The sequence below is a fragment of the Bombus huntii genome, unplaced genomic scaffold (genome assembly GCF_024542735.1).
Source record: "Bombus huntii isolate Logan2020A unplaced genomic scaffold, iyBomHunt1.1 ctg00000084.1, whole genome shotgun sequence".
NCBI classification, from domain to species: Eukaryota; Metazoa; Arthropoda; class Insecta; order Hymenoptera; family Apidae; genus Bombus; species Bombus huntii.
The window spans coordinates 21,493-37,588 of NW_026099339.1; positions in this window are offsets into that span (position 1 = coordinate 21,493).

Consider the following 16,096-nt stretch of genomic DNA (forward strand, 5'->3'; position numbering starts at 1 on the left):
GATGAAATTTATAACAGTAAAAAAGTGCCAAGTGTTGAAATTAGCAATGTCCTCACTAACAGGACAGTTGAACAAATAAAATACAAGAGAAAGATATTAAAAATAGCTAGTGAGAATACAAGTCCTCAAGAGTTTGCCGAGGAGACAGAGGGAGGGTGCGATCCCGTTAATTCAGGCAATGCGCGGACATGCGTTTAGCCTGTAACTAGCGGGGAAACATATAATGAGGAGCCTACCCATCAGTGGAGACTCCAACTAGAGTACGAAATAGAGAGAGTAACCGAGGTGCCCCCGTCGTTGAAGGAGGTTAACGCTCGGTTAACAGATATTTGGGCAAAATACAAGGAAAATAAAGAAGTCCTAACAAATAATTAAAATGAATTTATTTACACATCTCTCTATGGAGCGCTAGAGAATGTTAAAATTAAAAATGACAAAAACAAAAGTAATTCAAAATCCCAAAATAGAAGATATTATAATAATAAGAATAATAATAGAAATAAAGGGAAGGAATACTCCTACGCACGTTGCCAGGAGTTGTTTAAGGAATGTCTAAGAAAATTGTCCGACGTTGTCGTTAACAACGATCGTGCATTCCTGGAACCAACCAGGCAGCCACCGGAAGAGAGTGAAGTGAGGACGCTCTATGAAGATTTATGGCGTCGGGCAGAACCAACCAATCCCCCAATCCCAGGAAGTAGAACCTCTGAGCTGGTAATAAACGAATTGTTTCCGCCGATAACCGCCGAGGATGTGAGCGAGAAACTTAATAAAATTAGGAAAAAGGCTGCGGCAGTAGCGGATGGATTTCAAAAAGAACATTTAATGATATCTGGCCTGCCCGCAATACTAGCTAAAATTTGTAATATATTCATGTATAGTTCCCATTTTCCGACAGTATGAAAGGAAAATAGGCCTACACCAATTTCAAAGCAAAGAAACCAAGCAACCAGGTGGAGAATTGGAGGCCTATAACAATAGGCCCCATTCTCGGCCGAATTTTCTTCTCCATCCGCGGCGGAAGGATGAGAAAAGGTATTGTGTAAAATTTAAGGCAAAAAGGTTTTACATCTGAAAGTGGATGTAAAATAAACATCGATCTATTGAACGCTGCCTTAAATTATAGTAAAAAAAATAACGGGGGGATATTCACAATTGTGGATATCTCCAACGCATTTGACACAATATCCCATTCGGAGTTAAGCAGGGTGACCCTCTATCGCCACTGCTATTCAACTTATGCCTAGAACCGCTGCTGGAAATGATTGAGGAGCAAACCCGTGGCATCATTGTCAGTTGTGAAAGAAAAATATCGATCCTGGCTTTCGCTGACGACATTGTTCTACTTGGTGAAGATGAGAGGGAGGCACAACAAGAATTAATATGCTCCATTAATATCTGAAGAGCCTGGGGATGAACATATCTGGTGAGAAGAGCCAAACGTTCCAGGTGGTCGCCAAAAAGGACACATGATTCATAAAAGAACCGCGAATTAGGCTCGAAAATGTCAACATACCAACGGTTGACCCAGATGAGGCCTTCAGGTATTTAGGCGCCAAAATGGGGCCTTGGAACGGTATCCATTGTGGCATCATAGTGCTAGAAATTCTGAGCATGGTCAGAAGAGTTAGAAAATTCTCTCTGAAGCCATGCTAGAAAATTGAGTTAATTACGAAGTACATCTTCCCTCGATATATTTACCATTTCCTTATAAATCTACCAAGTGACAGTGTCTTAAAATTATTGGACAGCGAAGTCAGGCAGGATATAAAGGTCATATTACATCTTGTGCATTGGACAGCCACTGGTTTCTTTTATGCTCCAAAAGCAAAAGGGGGATTAGGGCTACCGAGATTTGAACATATTATCAAACTTGGTACCGTAAAAAGCGCATTAAACAATAAGAATTCGGTCGATCCAGCGGTATCTAGCTTGAACAATGGAGAAAACGACAGCAAGCTAAAGAAAATCGCAAACTCTCTAAGGATCAATTGGCCGGTCACTCCCGAAGAGGTAGAAAAAGCTAGAAAGCGACTAAAGAGCGGACATATTAAACAATGGCAAGAGTTGAGAAGTCAGGGACATGGAGTAAATGACTTCTCAAAGAGTAAAACTGGCAACGTGTGGCTCGAGGAGTATAATCTGCTCAAGCCCTCGAGATTCATCGATGGCGTAAGACTTAGGACAAACACCTTTGGGACACGGACTGTATTGGCACGGACTGACAAAAGAATTGATGTAACCTCAAGTGAGCGTCTCGACTTGGGCGCCTATGAAATCTTCCTCCACGAAAAAAAGCATAATAGTTCAATGCTAATATAAACTATAAGTATTAATTAATTGATTATTATTATTATTATCAATATTAATACAGATTATTACTACAGTTTAATAGCATAATTGTGAATGTCTCTAAAAATATAATATCCATATTACGTTGTTTTGACATTAAAATTTAGTATTTATCTTACACTGTATTTTGCGTGTTAAAGATATGTATAAAACAATTGATTTTTATAACAGTTTGCATAATGTACATATAATATTAAATAAATTAATTAAACACAGATATATCAATTTTCTCTAAGTAAGTGCATATTTATCAAATTTATCCTGCATGCACTTTATATATGTCGGTGTCGAAGTGATTATTACTTCTCAAAAAAAAAGAGGAAAAACTCTACATGATCTGTTTAGTCTTCTAGTTTTTTTTTTGTGTAATAAATTAATTTGTATGGAAAAGAGAAAGGCGGCTGGCAAATGTACTTGAGAAGGCATTGACAAATTAATTTTCAGATATTTACGACAAGAGTTAGAAAATATTAAGAGATAATTTGTAAATTTGAGATAATTGTTTGTAGGGATGTAGGGTTTTAGGGAGGGTGTTGAAGTGGTTACCACTTCTAAGAAAACTCTACATCTGGTCTTTTTTAGTTTTCTCAAGCACTCAAGCCATCGACAGCGTGTAGACAAAAGACTGCGACGAAGTCAGGCCATAAACAGTAGACTAGCGACGTTGGCTTCGGGGTTTCTCAGTTATTAGGTAACACAGCTAGCGTGCGGATCTGGACCAGCTCAAATTGTATTTTTACTTATTAGACTTCTATTTAAATATATTTTCTACCTTACAATTTATCCACGTGTTTTCTCTGTTTACACACCGAATAACCTCAACAGGTTATGGGCCCAGGGCTGTAAATTGCAAGGTAGCAACGTGAAGTGAATAAATTGTTAAAGTGTTGTGCTTAGTAAAATAAGGGATAGTGCTAAAATGGAATCAGCAAGTGCGAAGGTCGAGATGTTACGCGGCGAAGAAAATTGGCTCCAGTGGCGTTTTGTTATGCGTACACTTTTGGAGGAAGATGACGACCTGATCAACGTGTGTGAAGGGAATTTGTGTCATCCAGGTAACAGCGCGGAGAAAGAAATCGCTCGTGGAAGATTTTTGAAAGCAGATCGATTAGCGAGAAAATTTATCGTGACCTCAGTAGGAAAGAAACCGTTAGATCTTCTTTTATGTTGCACGACAGCACATGAAATGTGGAAAAAGCTGAATACAGTATATGACATGAAGTCGGATGAGAATTTAAATATGGTCCAGAAGCAGTTCTTCGATTTTAAATGGGAAGAATCTGAAAATGTCTCTTACAACCTATCAAAGTTGGAACTCATAGCGGCGAAGATGAAAGCCCTTGGGAGTGAAATTGGCGAGAAAATGCTGATAACACGCATTTTATCGGTGTTACCAAACAAATTCGATCATTTTCACAGTGCGTGGGATTCCGTGGAAGAAGAAAAGAAGACCTTAGACAGGCTTAGTACCAGGCTGATGACGGAAGAAATTAGATGGAAGAAAGACGACCAGGAAACATCGGTGGCACTGGTAACAAAAGGTAATAATTATAAAAGGGAACAGCAGAAGCAGTCAAGTAAACGTGAATACGAGAAACAAGGACCAAGTTGCTTTAACTGTGGAAAAGTTGGCCATCTAAAGAAGGATTGCTTTAGATGCTTTATATGCAAAAGGAAAGGCCACACCAGCAAAAACTGTTTTAAAAATAACAAAAGAAGCATCAGTAGAGACAACCAGGAACCTAGAAACCAAAATCGGGATCACAGCGGAATTGGTCTATTAGGAAGTACCTCAGCGATACAAACGGCAAACCCTGATGTTTGGATAATCGACTCAGGAGCTACGGATCACATGACAGGACGACGGGAATGGTTCAGCGTTTTCGAAGAATTCGATAACACGGTGAAGATAGAGATCGGCGATGGTACGTTCATGGATGCGTGCGGCAAAGGAAAAATCAGAGTAGAGACTTTTGTGGACGGCAAATGTACAATGTGTACAATGAAAGATGTTCTATACGTACCAGGTATGAAAAGAAATCTGTTTTCGATTAGATCTGTCGCAAGAAGGGGCATAGATTTTTGTATTTCAAAGGAAGGGACCAATTGCATATTTTTACAAAATCAGAAAATAATAGCAAGAGGTTCTGTTATCGGAAATTTGTATAAAGTAGATATGCGAGTTATCATATCGTCAGTTTGTAATTTTAGCAATAGAGCGGAGTCAAACGCGGACACATTGCAGTTATGGCACGAACGGCTATGTCATCAGAACATCAGACATGTTAAAGAATTCTTAAAGAATTCAAATATGAAAGTTGTAGAGGATAATAACTTTTTCTGTGAAGGTTGCGCGTACGGGAAACAACATAGATCGAGTTTTCACGAGAAAATCAATCGGGCGACTAAACCTCGCGAAATTATTTATACGGATGTATGTGGACCTATGGAAGTCGAGTCATTAGGCAAGAAACTGTATTTTCTGACATTTAAAGATGATTTTTCAAAATTCACAAAGATTTACTTCTTACGACGTAAGTCAGAAGTAATTGAAAAACTAAAAACCTTTTGCCTAGAAGTTGAAAATCAATTTAAGGATAAAATTAAAGAAATTCATGGTGATGGAGGGAAAGAATTCCAAAATAAAGAAGTCAAAGAATTTTTAAGAAGTCAGGGAATTAGGCACACGATTAACGTCCCATACACTCCTGAACAAAATGCTGTCGCAGAAAGGGAAAATAGAACAATAGTAGAGGCAGGTCGGTCGATGCTATATTCGAAACCAAATCTACCGCTGTTCTTATGGGCCGAAGCCATGAACACAGCAGTACATGTCATAAATAAGACGGGGCCGACAAGACAAGATAACAAAACACCATATGAACTGTGGTACGGGAAACCGCCGAATTTAGAAAAGTTTAGGGTTTTCGGTACTGAGTGCTTTGCTCACATACCTGCGGAGAAAAGGACAAAACTTGACAAAAAGGCTAACAAAGGATATTTGGTAGGCTATTTAGATGACGGACGAGGGTATCAAGTGTACGTGCCAACAGTAAAAAATGTAATATTAAGCCGTGACGTAATATTTAAGCCTGAACTAGAAAATGCGAAATTCGTAAAATTAAGTTTACCGAAAATTGTCGAGCGCGAAGATGTGAGTGCGCAGAGCGATAGAGCATGTACGTGTGAAAGTGCAGAGAGTGAACATGAAAAACAACCTCATGGAACTAGCGACAATGTGAGACAATTGAGAGATAGAGATAAGATCAAACGAACCGATTTTTATGGTAATCCAGTAACGTACGTAGCGGAAAAATTACCGGTGGATTTTAACGAAGCGATGAGCTCCGAAAAGAAAGAGTTATGGGAAACAGCTATGAATGATGAAATGAAATCGCACCATGAAAATAAGACGTGGATACTTGTAGAAAAACCTAAAGATCAGAAGGTACTTAGCAATAGGTGGGTTTTAACGATAAAGCTAAATCCGGACTACTCGGAACGATACAAAGCGCGACTTGTAATAAAAGGGTGTTCACAGAAAGAAGGCATAGATTATAAGGAAACATATAGTCCCGTTGCTCGGTTTGACACAATTAGATTAATGCTCAGTATTGCAGCCAAAAATAATTTACACCTCGGACAGTTCGACATTAAAACCGCATTCTTATATGGAAGTCTGAAAGAAGATATTTATATGAAACAACCTAAAGGTTATGATGATGGTACAAATCGGGTTTGTAAATTGCTAAAAAGCCTATATGGCTTAAAGCAGTCTCCAAGATGTTGGACGGAACGTTTCACAAAATTTATCTCGAACTTAAAATTTTATCAGAGTAACGCAGATCCTTGTTTTTATATTTATACAAAAGACGACAAATTAATGTTGATGACCATATACGTAGACGATGGACTGGTAACAGCTTCAGACGAATCTTTAATTGATAAATTCTTCGATGATTTAAATAAAGAATTCAAAATTACGAGTTCGAAAGAAGTAAAGAGTTTTCTTGGACTTGAAATTAATAGATTAGAAGATGGTTCAATATTCATTCATCAGAGTAGGTATATCGAAAACATATTGGAAAAATTTAATATGAATGAGGCAAACAGTGTTTCTACACCTATCGAGACTAATTGGAACGAAAGTAACATAGGCGATAATGATTGTAACGCACCATACAGAGAAGCCGTAGGGAACTTAATGTTTTTACAAACCGTAAGTATGCCAGATATTAGTTTTGCAATAAATATAGCGGCGAGACACTTAGAGAATCCAAACCAGTATCAATGGAAATTAGTCAAACGAATTTTGCGCTACATAAAAGGGACTGCAGACATGGGACTCTTATATACAAAAGCAGGCAGTCTCGAATCCTTTAGCGACGCTGACTATGCAGGCGACAAAGAAACAAGAAAGTCGACATCAGGCGTTGTATGTAAGTATGCGAATGCGGCCATCACATGGCAATGTAAGCGACAACAATGTATAGCTCTATCTACGACCGAAGCTGAATATGTCAGTGCAGCCTCAGGAGCGAAAGAAATTATGTGGCTAAAGAAAATATTTCTTGAATGTAAATTAGAGATCCTTAAGTATATGCTATGTGTAGACAATACTAGTGCCGTGAAATTAATTAAGAATCCAGAATTCCATCAAAGAAGTAAGCATATTGACGTAAGATATCATTTCTTGCGAGATTTATACAATAGAGGCGAAATTGATATAACGTATGTAACAAGCGAAGAGCAATTGGCAGATATATGTACAAAGGCGTTGCCAAAACCGAGATTTGAATATTTAAGGAAAAAGTTAGGTTTGAAAAGTAAAAAAGATATTAAGAGGTAATTGTTTGTAAACATGTAGAGTTTTTAGGGAGGGTGTCGAAGTGATTATTACTTCTCAAAAAAAAAAGAGGAAAAACTCTACATGATCTGTTCAGTCTTCTAGTTTTTTTTTGTGTAATAAATTAATTTGTATGGAAAAGAGAAAGGCGGCTGGCAAATGTACTTGAGAAGGCATTGACAAATTAATTTTCAGATATTTACGACAAGAGTTAGAAAATATTAAGAGATAATTTGTAAATTTGAGATAATTGTTTGTAGGGATGTAGAGTTTTAGGGAGGCTGTTGAAGTGGTTACCACTTCTAAGAAAACTCTACATCTGGTCTTTTTTAGTTTTCTCAAGCACTGAAGCCATCGACAGCGTGTAGACAAAAGACTGCGACGAAGTCAGGCCATAAACAGTAGACAGGCGACGTTGGCTTCGGGGTTTTTCAGTTATTAGGTAACACAGCTAGTGTGCGGATCTGGACCAGCTCAAATTGTATTTTTACTTATTACACTTCTATTTAAATATATTTTCCACCTTACAATTTATCCACGTGTTTTCTCTGTTTACACACCGAATAACCTCAACAGTCGGAAATGAAAGGACACCGGGACCTTCCTTTGGAATTCTTCGGAAAACCCCCAATATTTTGCCTCTATAACTTAACTGGATTATAATTGTTTGAGATTTGTGATAAGGAGCTTGGGCTCGAGGCGACAATCAGTTACCGAACGTAGCCGCGGTCACGGGATGAACGCTTTGTCTAACAAAGGTATGGAGTAATTCTATAGCTCTCCTTAAAAGAAATATTTGTGGCGACACGCGACAGTAAACATTCCAACGGTTTCTGTCCCCTGGCTCGCCACACGCAGACCCTATTCTTCGAGTAAGATGATTGCCAGATGTCGATGCGTCTCCGCAGTACATGTTCAGCTAGCCTGAGGAGCCGCTATAAATCTTAGGATTTAGTTAACTAAAGTCCTTCAAACAAACAGTCTTTGTCCCAGCTACGGGAAGATAGGAGAGACCTATTTTTCAACGAACGGCGTCTCCAACTAGCAACATTCCCTCGAGGGCGGCTAGCATCTTTTTCTAACCACCAATATGGAAATTGACCAATTAGCAGCAACGTCAATTTCCCTTACTTTCTGAACGAAGGCTATCCTCGACGAATCCGATGATCTCGTGTCCTTAGACACACCCCATCATAGTTTTTCTCTGTGGCATCATCGGGACGGAAATTCATTCTTTCTTGCGATCTCATCGACGAAAAGACTAACCCCATACGACCAGTAAATATTACGCGTTTTATTAACAAAGAGTCCGACTTAGATTTTGTGAGCCCGTACGTCTACTATCCCGTTGACCGCGGATTCGTTATTGCACTTAGGATCATTGTCATTAGTTTCTCGAGTATCTAATTACCACGGTTACTTGTCCGATTCTATAATAATCGCAGTTGCACTAGTCAATGTCTTCCCTATTGCACAACGACAATGTGTAATCCAAATGAAGATTCGTTTCACGCCCCTAACCCTAATTCTAATGTAAACCCGACAATTATAATGTAAAAAATGTATATGTAATACAAAAAGAATGTAGAATATAGGTACTAATGTTTAATCTGATTTTCTGTAATTTTAACAGTTTTGTAATCTTTTATTTTTATATTTTTATATTTTCTATATCTTTGTGCTCTTGTATTTTTTATATAATTCTATATTCAAGTAACCGTATAAAAAGGATACGAAAAGTATGGAATGGCAATGCATGTAACGGTACGTGAATGTTACGCGTGCGCAAGATAACCAGGAGAGGTTGTATAGGAATCAAGAGGTCGTTGGACAAAGAGAACGTTTTTTAGCATTACGTTATGTTTAAGACATTCATATATTCTGCAGATATTAGTTCCTATCAGTATACCCACGTCGTTATTAACAAGATGTTTATGTATTTCCATTATCTTTGTTCTAAAATTCACTGTTATTTTGGGAATTTGTTAAAAAATCTCTTAATCCTTTTAGGAGATGTATCACTCTAAACTGAGATCTAAACTCAGATCACAGGTTTTTTTTTATTTTATAGATTAGATTCACAATTTGTCCAGTTTGGACATTTGGTAGAATTTTTTAGCTGTTAGATTATTATGTGGGTAGCTACCCCCAGTGGGATACCATCTTCGTGTTTGTTTGGTTGTGTCCTTTGTGAGGTCTGCTGGGTATTTCCCTTTCAGCCTTCTATCCATGTTTGAGGTGTTGATCGTTTCCGCAGCTAGCCAGTTTGGCTGTTTCTATTCTTTCTTTGTATTTTTCTGCGTGTCTGCTAATTTTCTCTTTGACCATTGGTATTCCCAGGTCCTTCCGTATGCCTTCGTTTCTAACGTACCATGGGGCGTTTACTATTGTTCTAAGAATTTTAGCTTGTACTGTCTCTATTTTGTTTATATGGCTCATTGCCGCTGCCCCCCATAGTGGTATTCCGTACGTCCAGATTGGTTTTATGATCGTTTTGTATATTTTTAATTTATTTTCTATGCTTAATTTGGATTTTCGACTTGTTAGCCAATGCATTTGTCTCCTTGTTGTCTGTATTTTGTCTATTATTGATTTAGTATGCTGTTTCCATGTGAGTTGTGTTTCTAGGTGGTCTAGTCCTAGGTATCTGACTTGCTTTGTTTGCGGTATGTGCGTGCCGTTCAGTAGGATGTTTGATGGTGTCTGTTTTCGCAGTGTGAGTGTAATATGGTTGCATTTATCGGGGTTTGCTTTTATTTGTTTATCTTGCAGCCACTTTTCTATTTTTGTGATATGTTCTTGTAGTAATTTGACTGCTGTTTCTGGGTTAGTGTGCCTGACTAGTACAGCTGTGTCGTCCGTGAGTGTCAGTATTTTGCTATTGGTAGTTGTTGGTATGTTTTGTGTATAGTATTGATCCTAAGACGCTTCCTCGCGGAATCTCTGCCTTGATGTCTTTAACTTCAGAGTATGTGTCCTTGATTTTTATTACGAAGGTTCTGCTGCTTAAGTAAGATTTTATTAATTGGTATATTTGCTCCGGAAATTGTTTCCTGATTGTTTGTAGTAGGCTTTCGTGGTTTATTTTGTCAAATGCTTTATCTATGTCCATAGAGAGGGCTGTACAGTATTGTTTGTTTTCTAATGCTAGTATTATTTCTTTAATGAGCCTGTGCATTTGCTGTATAGTGGAGTGTATGTTTCTGAATCGAAATTGGTGATCTGGTATTAATTTTTCCTTCTATATTATTGGTTTTATGCGGTTGCATATTATTTCTTCTAGTATTTTGGAAAACACAGGAAGTAGTGATATTGGTCTGTAAGATGCAGTTTGGTGTGGTTCTTTGCCTGGTTTAGGTAACATTATGTCCTGTGCTAGTTTCCACAGTTTAGGAAAGTATTGGATTCTTAGTATTGCATTGAATATTATTGTCATTAGTGTTGTCGCTTTTGGCGGAAGGTTTTTCAAGATTTTACCATTGATTAGGTCGATTCGTGGTGCTTTATTGTTTTTTGTTTTCTCGATTATGTTTCTAATTTCTTGTGCTGTTGTTTTAGGTATGGTATAGTGGTTGTCAGTTGAGGTACTAGTGGTAAACGCATCCTCGTCCGTATGACATTTGGGGTTGCTGTTGTTGATATTATGTGGTATAAATATGTTTCAAAGGTGGTTGGAAAATTCTTCAGCTTGCTCTTCGTTGCTTCTTGCCCATGTGTTGTCTGCCGTCCTGATTGCTGGGACTAGTTTTATTGGTTTCTTTTTTTTTCGTGGCTTTCCATAGGGAGTAGTTGGAGTTCTCGTGAGCAGAGAGTGACTCTATGAATTTTGTGAATTCGTTATTGTTGTGCACTTTTATTTTGTTTTTTATTTCCTTTGCAAGTTTGTTTAGGTGTTTTTTGTTTTCTCGTGTTCTATGTTTTTGCCATTTTGCTTTCGCTTTTCTTTTTTCTCTAATTTTTTCAAGTATGTCTGATGGAATTATTTTTGTTTGTCTGTTGGTTGGTTCAGGTATAGTGGTTGTCCATGATGCTTCTTGGATAGTTTCTGTCAATGGTGTTACTGCCTGTTCGACGTGTTCGGGTGTTTCCAATGGGATGCTGCAACTGGTTTTGCTCTCGATTATTTCTTTAAAAATTTGCCATTTGGTTGTTCTGTTGCATAGTGTCCTTGGATTGCTATAAAGTATTAATTTGTTTCTGTAAGCAATTGGGCTGTATGCAATGAGGCTGGGTGTTATTTTCAGTTTATTTGCGTTTAGTCCCTTTGTAACTGCAAAATCCAGTAGGCCAGGTATTTTGCTCAGGTCTGTCGGCCAGTATGTCTTCCTGTGGATAATATATTGAGGTTGTTGTTAATGTATTTTTCCAGGGTTCTACCTCGAGGTGTGGTAATTCTTGATCCCCATAGCGTGTGGTTTGCATTTTAGTCTCCCGTTGCGATATACTTGTCACCTAAGTGTTGAAAGTACTCTTCCCACGTTTGTGATGTCATTTTGTGACGCGGTGGTACATATACTGCTGACAACTGTAAATGGTTGCTGCTAGTTTGTACAGTAACGGTGGTTGCTTGTATATATTCCTTACTAGCTTGGCTGTGTTAGTGGTGTTTAATGTCGTTTCTTATTATTACTGCGGTCCCTCCGTGTGATTTTCCTGAGGGATGCTTGGTATTATATATTGTGTAGTACGGTATTTTTATGTAACTTTTTATAGTGAAGTGTGTTTCCGATACGAGTAGTATGTCGATATTATTATTATACAGGAATGTTTTAGTTATTAGGACAGTGTGTTGTTAAATGCTTCGTATCGTATCTTGTCATATTGTTTATTGCTCTTGTTTGGTGACCAATTTTTGCTAATTCGTCACTTAATTTTTTTTGTGTTAGTTTTTGAATGTAGTCCTCTTATAACTATTTCGTAGCTCCTTTCCGTTTTCAGCTGGTATGTGTAGTACACAGCGTTTTTTCTTTTAATTCTTTTATCACTTTCCTATAATTTTCTGGGGTGTTTATTTGAATTTTTACTTGTTCTAATTTTGTTTGTTTTATTGTGTAGTTTTCCTTCCCAACTATATCGTTTAGTCGATCAATAAGCGGGTCTATTATCTGGGCGTCGACAAATATTGGTGGTGGTTTTGTAGTTTGCGTTGATTTAGTTGTGTTTTTGGTTGTTGGGTCGTCTATTTCTTCCGTAAGTGAGCTGAAGGAGTTTCTTAATGGTAATTCTTGCAGCCATCGCTGCTTTTCTGTATCTGAATTTCCTGTTATTTTTCGTTTCTTGTTATAACTTGCCACCTTCCAGCTTTCATCCTGTTGGGTTAATTCGTTATTGGTAATATTCTCTTCATTGTTTGGTATTGTTTCCATGTCAACTTCGTTTGTAGCTGAGCATTCCTGTTCTTCGTTTATTGGTTGGCTTGGTTTTGATATGTTTGTTGTTTTATTTATGTAGTATTGTTCGTCTTTGTTAATTATTTTTATCGGTGGGATGTGCTTTTTCATTTTAGTTTTGCTTGTAGTCTTCTTAGTAGAAGACACGAGTTTCCACCATTTAGCTATGGGCGTTGCCGTTCGTAACTTTCTCTTCCCCACTTGCCGCACTTTTTCTGAAGCACTGTTTTACACGTCCGTTTGGCTCGGTTGCTCTGGCAGAACTCGATTTACAACATTGAGAACATTTATAACGAAAATTCTTTCTCGCATGAAGCTTCTGTATTAATACAAAAGGCACGAATTAAGATATATGATTGTTCACAAGTATTAGAGCACTTGCTGATCTTATAGATTTTATAGAAAATGTGATACATGATTGACCAAGATTATTAAGAAAATGAAGTTTACATCCGTATGAGATTAACGATCTGAAATACACACTTTGTGAAAATTCGTGACAGTTGGAGGAAAAGTAATGAATTAACGATTATGTGACAGCAATTAAAATCCGTCGATCTAAGGTCTTTATTAAATTAAATAGTTCAAAATCGTTTACATATTAGGTGATCCCATAAGTTTTTGTGTATATATTTATACACTTTTGTGTATATATTTCATGTGTCGATTTCTAAACATACGGCGATAAGGGACCAATGCACTTGAGCTTAGCTGATCGAGAACAGGCTAGAGTAGATCTTCGTGGGCATAAGATCGTAATATAGTGAACACAGTGACTTCTAACAGTAAAAAATCACGAGTGAAATGCGTATCCATTTTCGACATCTCATGTTATATGAATTTCGGAAAGAAAGTTCGGTAACAATTGCCAGGAAAAACATATATGCTGTTTACGGAGAAAATACGCTTTCATCTCGCACCTGTAGGAAGTGGTTCCAACGTTTTAGAGCTGGGAATTTCTGTTTAGAAGAGGAGGTACGCTCCGGGCGTCCTCCTCAGACAGACGGAGATAAAATTCGGGATCTTGTTGAAAAATCACCAAGTTTGACAGTTCAAGAGATGTCAAATGTCCTGAAAATACCTAAGACAACGATTCATAGGTGTTTAAAAAAAATGGGGATGGTGTCAAAGTTGAACGTTTGGGTGCCCCATGAACTTACGGAACGGAACCGTCTTGAACGAACGACAGCGTGCATGTCATTAATTGCACGTAATAAACGTGAACCATTCCTTAAACGCCCCTGGTAACTGGTGATGAAAAGTGGATACTTTTCGAAAACCCTGAACGGAAACGTAGCTGATCCCAACGAAATCAGCCACCTGAACGCTGTGCAAAACCAGGGTTACATCCACGTAAAGTTCTTTTGTGTGTATGGTGGGATTATAAAGGAATACTCTATTTTGAACTTTTATCTAGTGGTGATACCATTAATTCAGACAAATATTGCGCTCAGTTGGAAAAATTAAGGGAAGCACTACCTGAAAAACGGCCAGGTTTAGTGAATAGGAACAACGTTATCTTCCATCACGACAATGCTAAACCGCATGTCGCGAAAAGCGTTACAAAAAAATTGTCTGAATCTAATTGAAAAATTTTACCACATCCCCCATATTCCCCAGACATTGCCTCATCTGATTACCACCTGTTCAGAGCATTACAACACTTTTTAGTAGCTAAAAAATTTGAAAATATTGACACTCTCAAAAATAGCATAGAAAATTATTTTAAAGAAAAACAAGAGAACTTTTATCGAGACGGAACCTACCAGAAAAATGGGAAGAAGTTGTACAACGAGAGGGGGATTACATTTTTTCATGAAACTGAAAGGTATGTAAACGATCTTAACATATATAACCTCTCGAAAAACGGCACGAACTTATGGGATGACCTAATAATTAAACAGCTATAAATATATCAAAAGATTATAATAAAAGAATGTAATAGAATATCTAATGTCCGTACTTGTAAATACAACGAAAAACGTAACGTGTAGATTGCAGATGTTTATGAATGTAAAATTTGCGAAAAGCATATGAAAGTTATACACATAAAATATACAAATATTGATATATGCACGAAAACTATGCGTATATGCACAAAGATATGTACAATTTATGAGTAATATGTCTAATATTGATTTATTAACGTTATGTGAATTGATACAAAAGGATATTTAACAATTTAGTTTTAAATAAAAATCTATTTATGACGACGCGCCAAAATTCGCTTTACGATAAATTACGATAAATTATAAATTGCTTTTCCGTATCTGCAGCACTCGAATTGTACAAGTAATGTGTGCGTTTGAGGGCCCGACCTTTTGGTCGACCGCGCCATACCTGCAGTAAAAACGCATACTGGCTTCGCATTTAGATGTTCGCGTTCGACTTGGGAATGGCGCGCATAGATGGTCGGCGCGCGACTTGCCCTCTCCTTGCGGATCATTGGACAAGTTAAACCTACCCTTTCGGGCGGCAGCTCGCTTAGCTGGCGCCACGCGATACCTGCCACCATATAGCTCGGTCCCAGCAGGTTGGCTCTCCAGCCGATTATTCCTGCTCGGCAACCATTTTGTAGGCTTACCGCTTGCACCGACGGTCACAGGTTTCCTCTCCAGCTCGCACGCTTCGTGCTTTTTTCTGCGCCCCGGTTCTTCGTTACTGTTGTTTTCTTGGTTCTATCTTGTTTATTGTTCTATCTTCGATCCAGTGTTCTGTTTGTTGTATCCGTTTATTTCTTCGTTGCGATTCTTTGTTTGGTTGTTGTTGTTGTCTCTATAAACTTGAAATATAAATGCAATTTCCTTTTAAATACAGTAACGAGGTTTATTCAATTTCGATAACATTGTATTAGTAAGATATCGAAGCTAGCAACTTTTCGTTGAAGTTTATTTTATATTTCTTAAATTATTCGGGTAAAGATAACTCCACACTGACGGCCTATTGTCCACAGACAGATGTCGTAGTAATCGGCGGACAATGTCTGTCAGTGAAACTTAAGGCGCGTACGGGCAGACTATAGGCGTCTGTAGACATTGCCTGCCGACAACACATGCCAAAACATGTATATAAACTGCCTGCAAGCAACGTCGCTTGTCCACTAGATGTTTGCCGGGTATCACTGCGTATCGATGAGTCGAAGATGCCTTGGAGATGCAACACACGAATCGTTTAAATCTACCTGTAATCCAATCAAGCTAGCCTAAAAAAAAGACAAATTCAACATTGAATTGTATCGGACATTTTGCTACAACGCTCAACTGATAGAAATCATGCTCAGGAACAAATATATGTCTTTGCTAACTTTCTAAATATATGTAGACGACGTTTTAAATTGCTAGTAGTTGAAACAAACAATATGATATATTTTTGAGTGATCTATAAGGATTTACAGGCCCACTGGGAAATCTTATTAGTGTTCTCTTGCACTATGTATTAAAGCGCATCAACACCGATAGAAGCACTGTACACGCGATATCGTCGCAGTGTCTCCTGAAAATCGGCGATA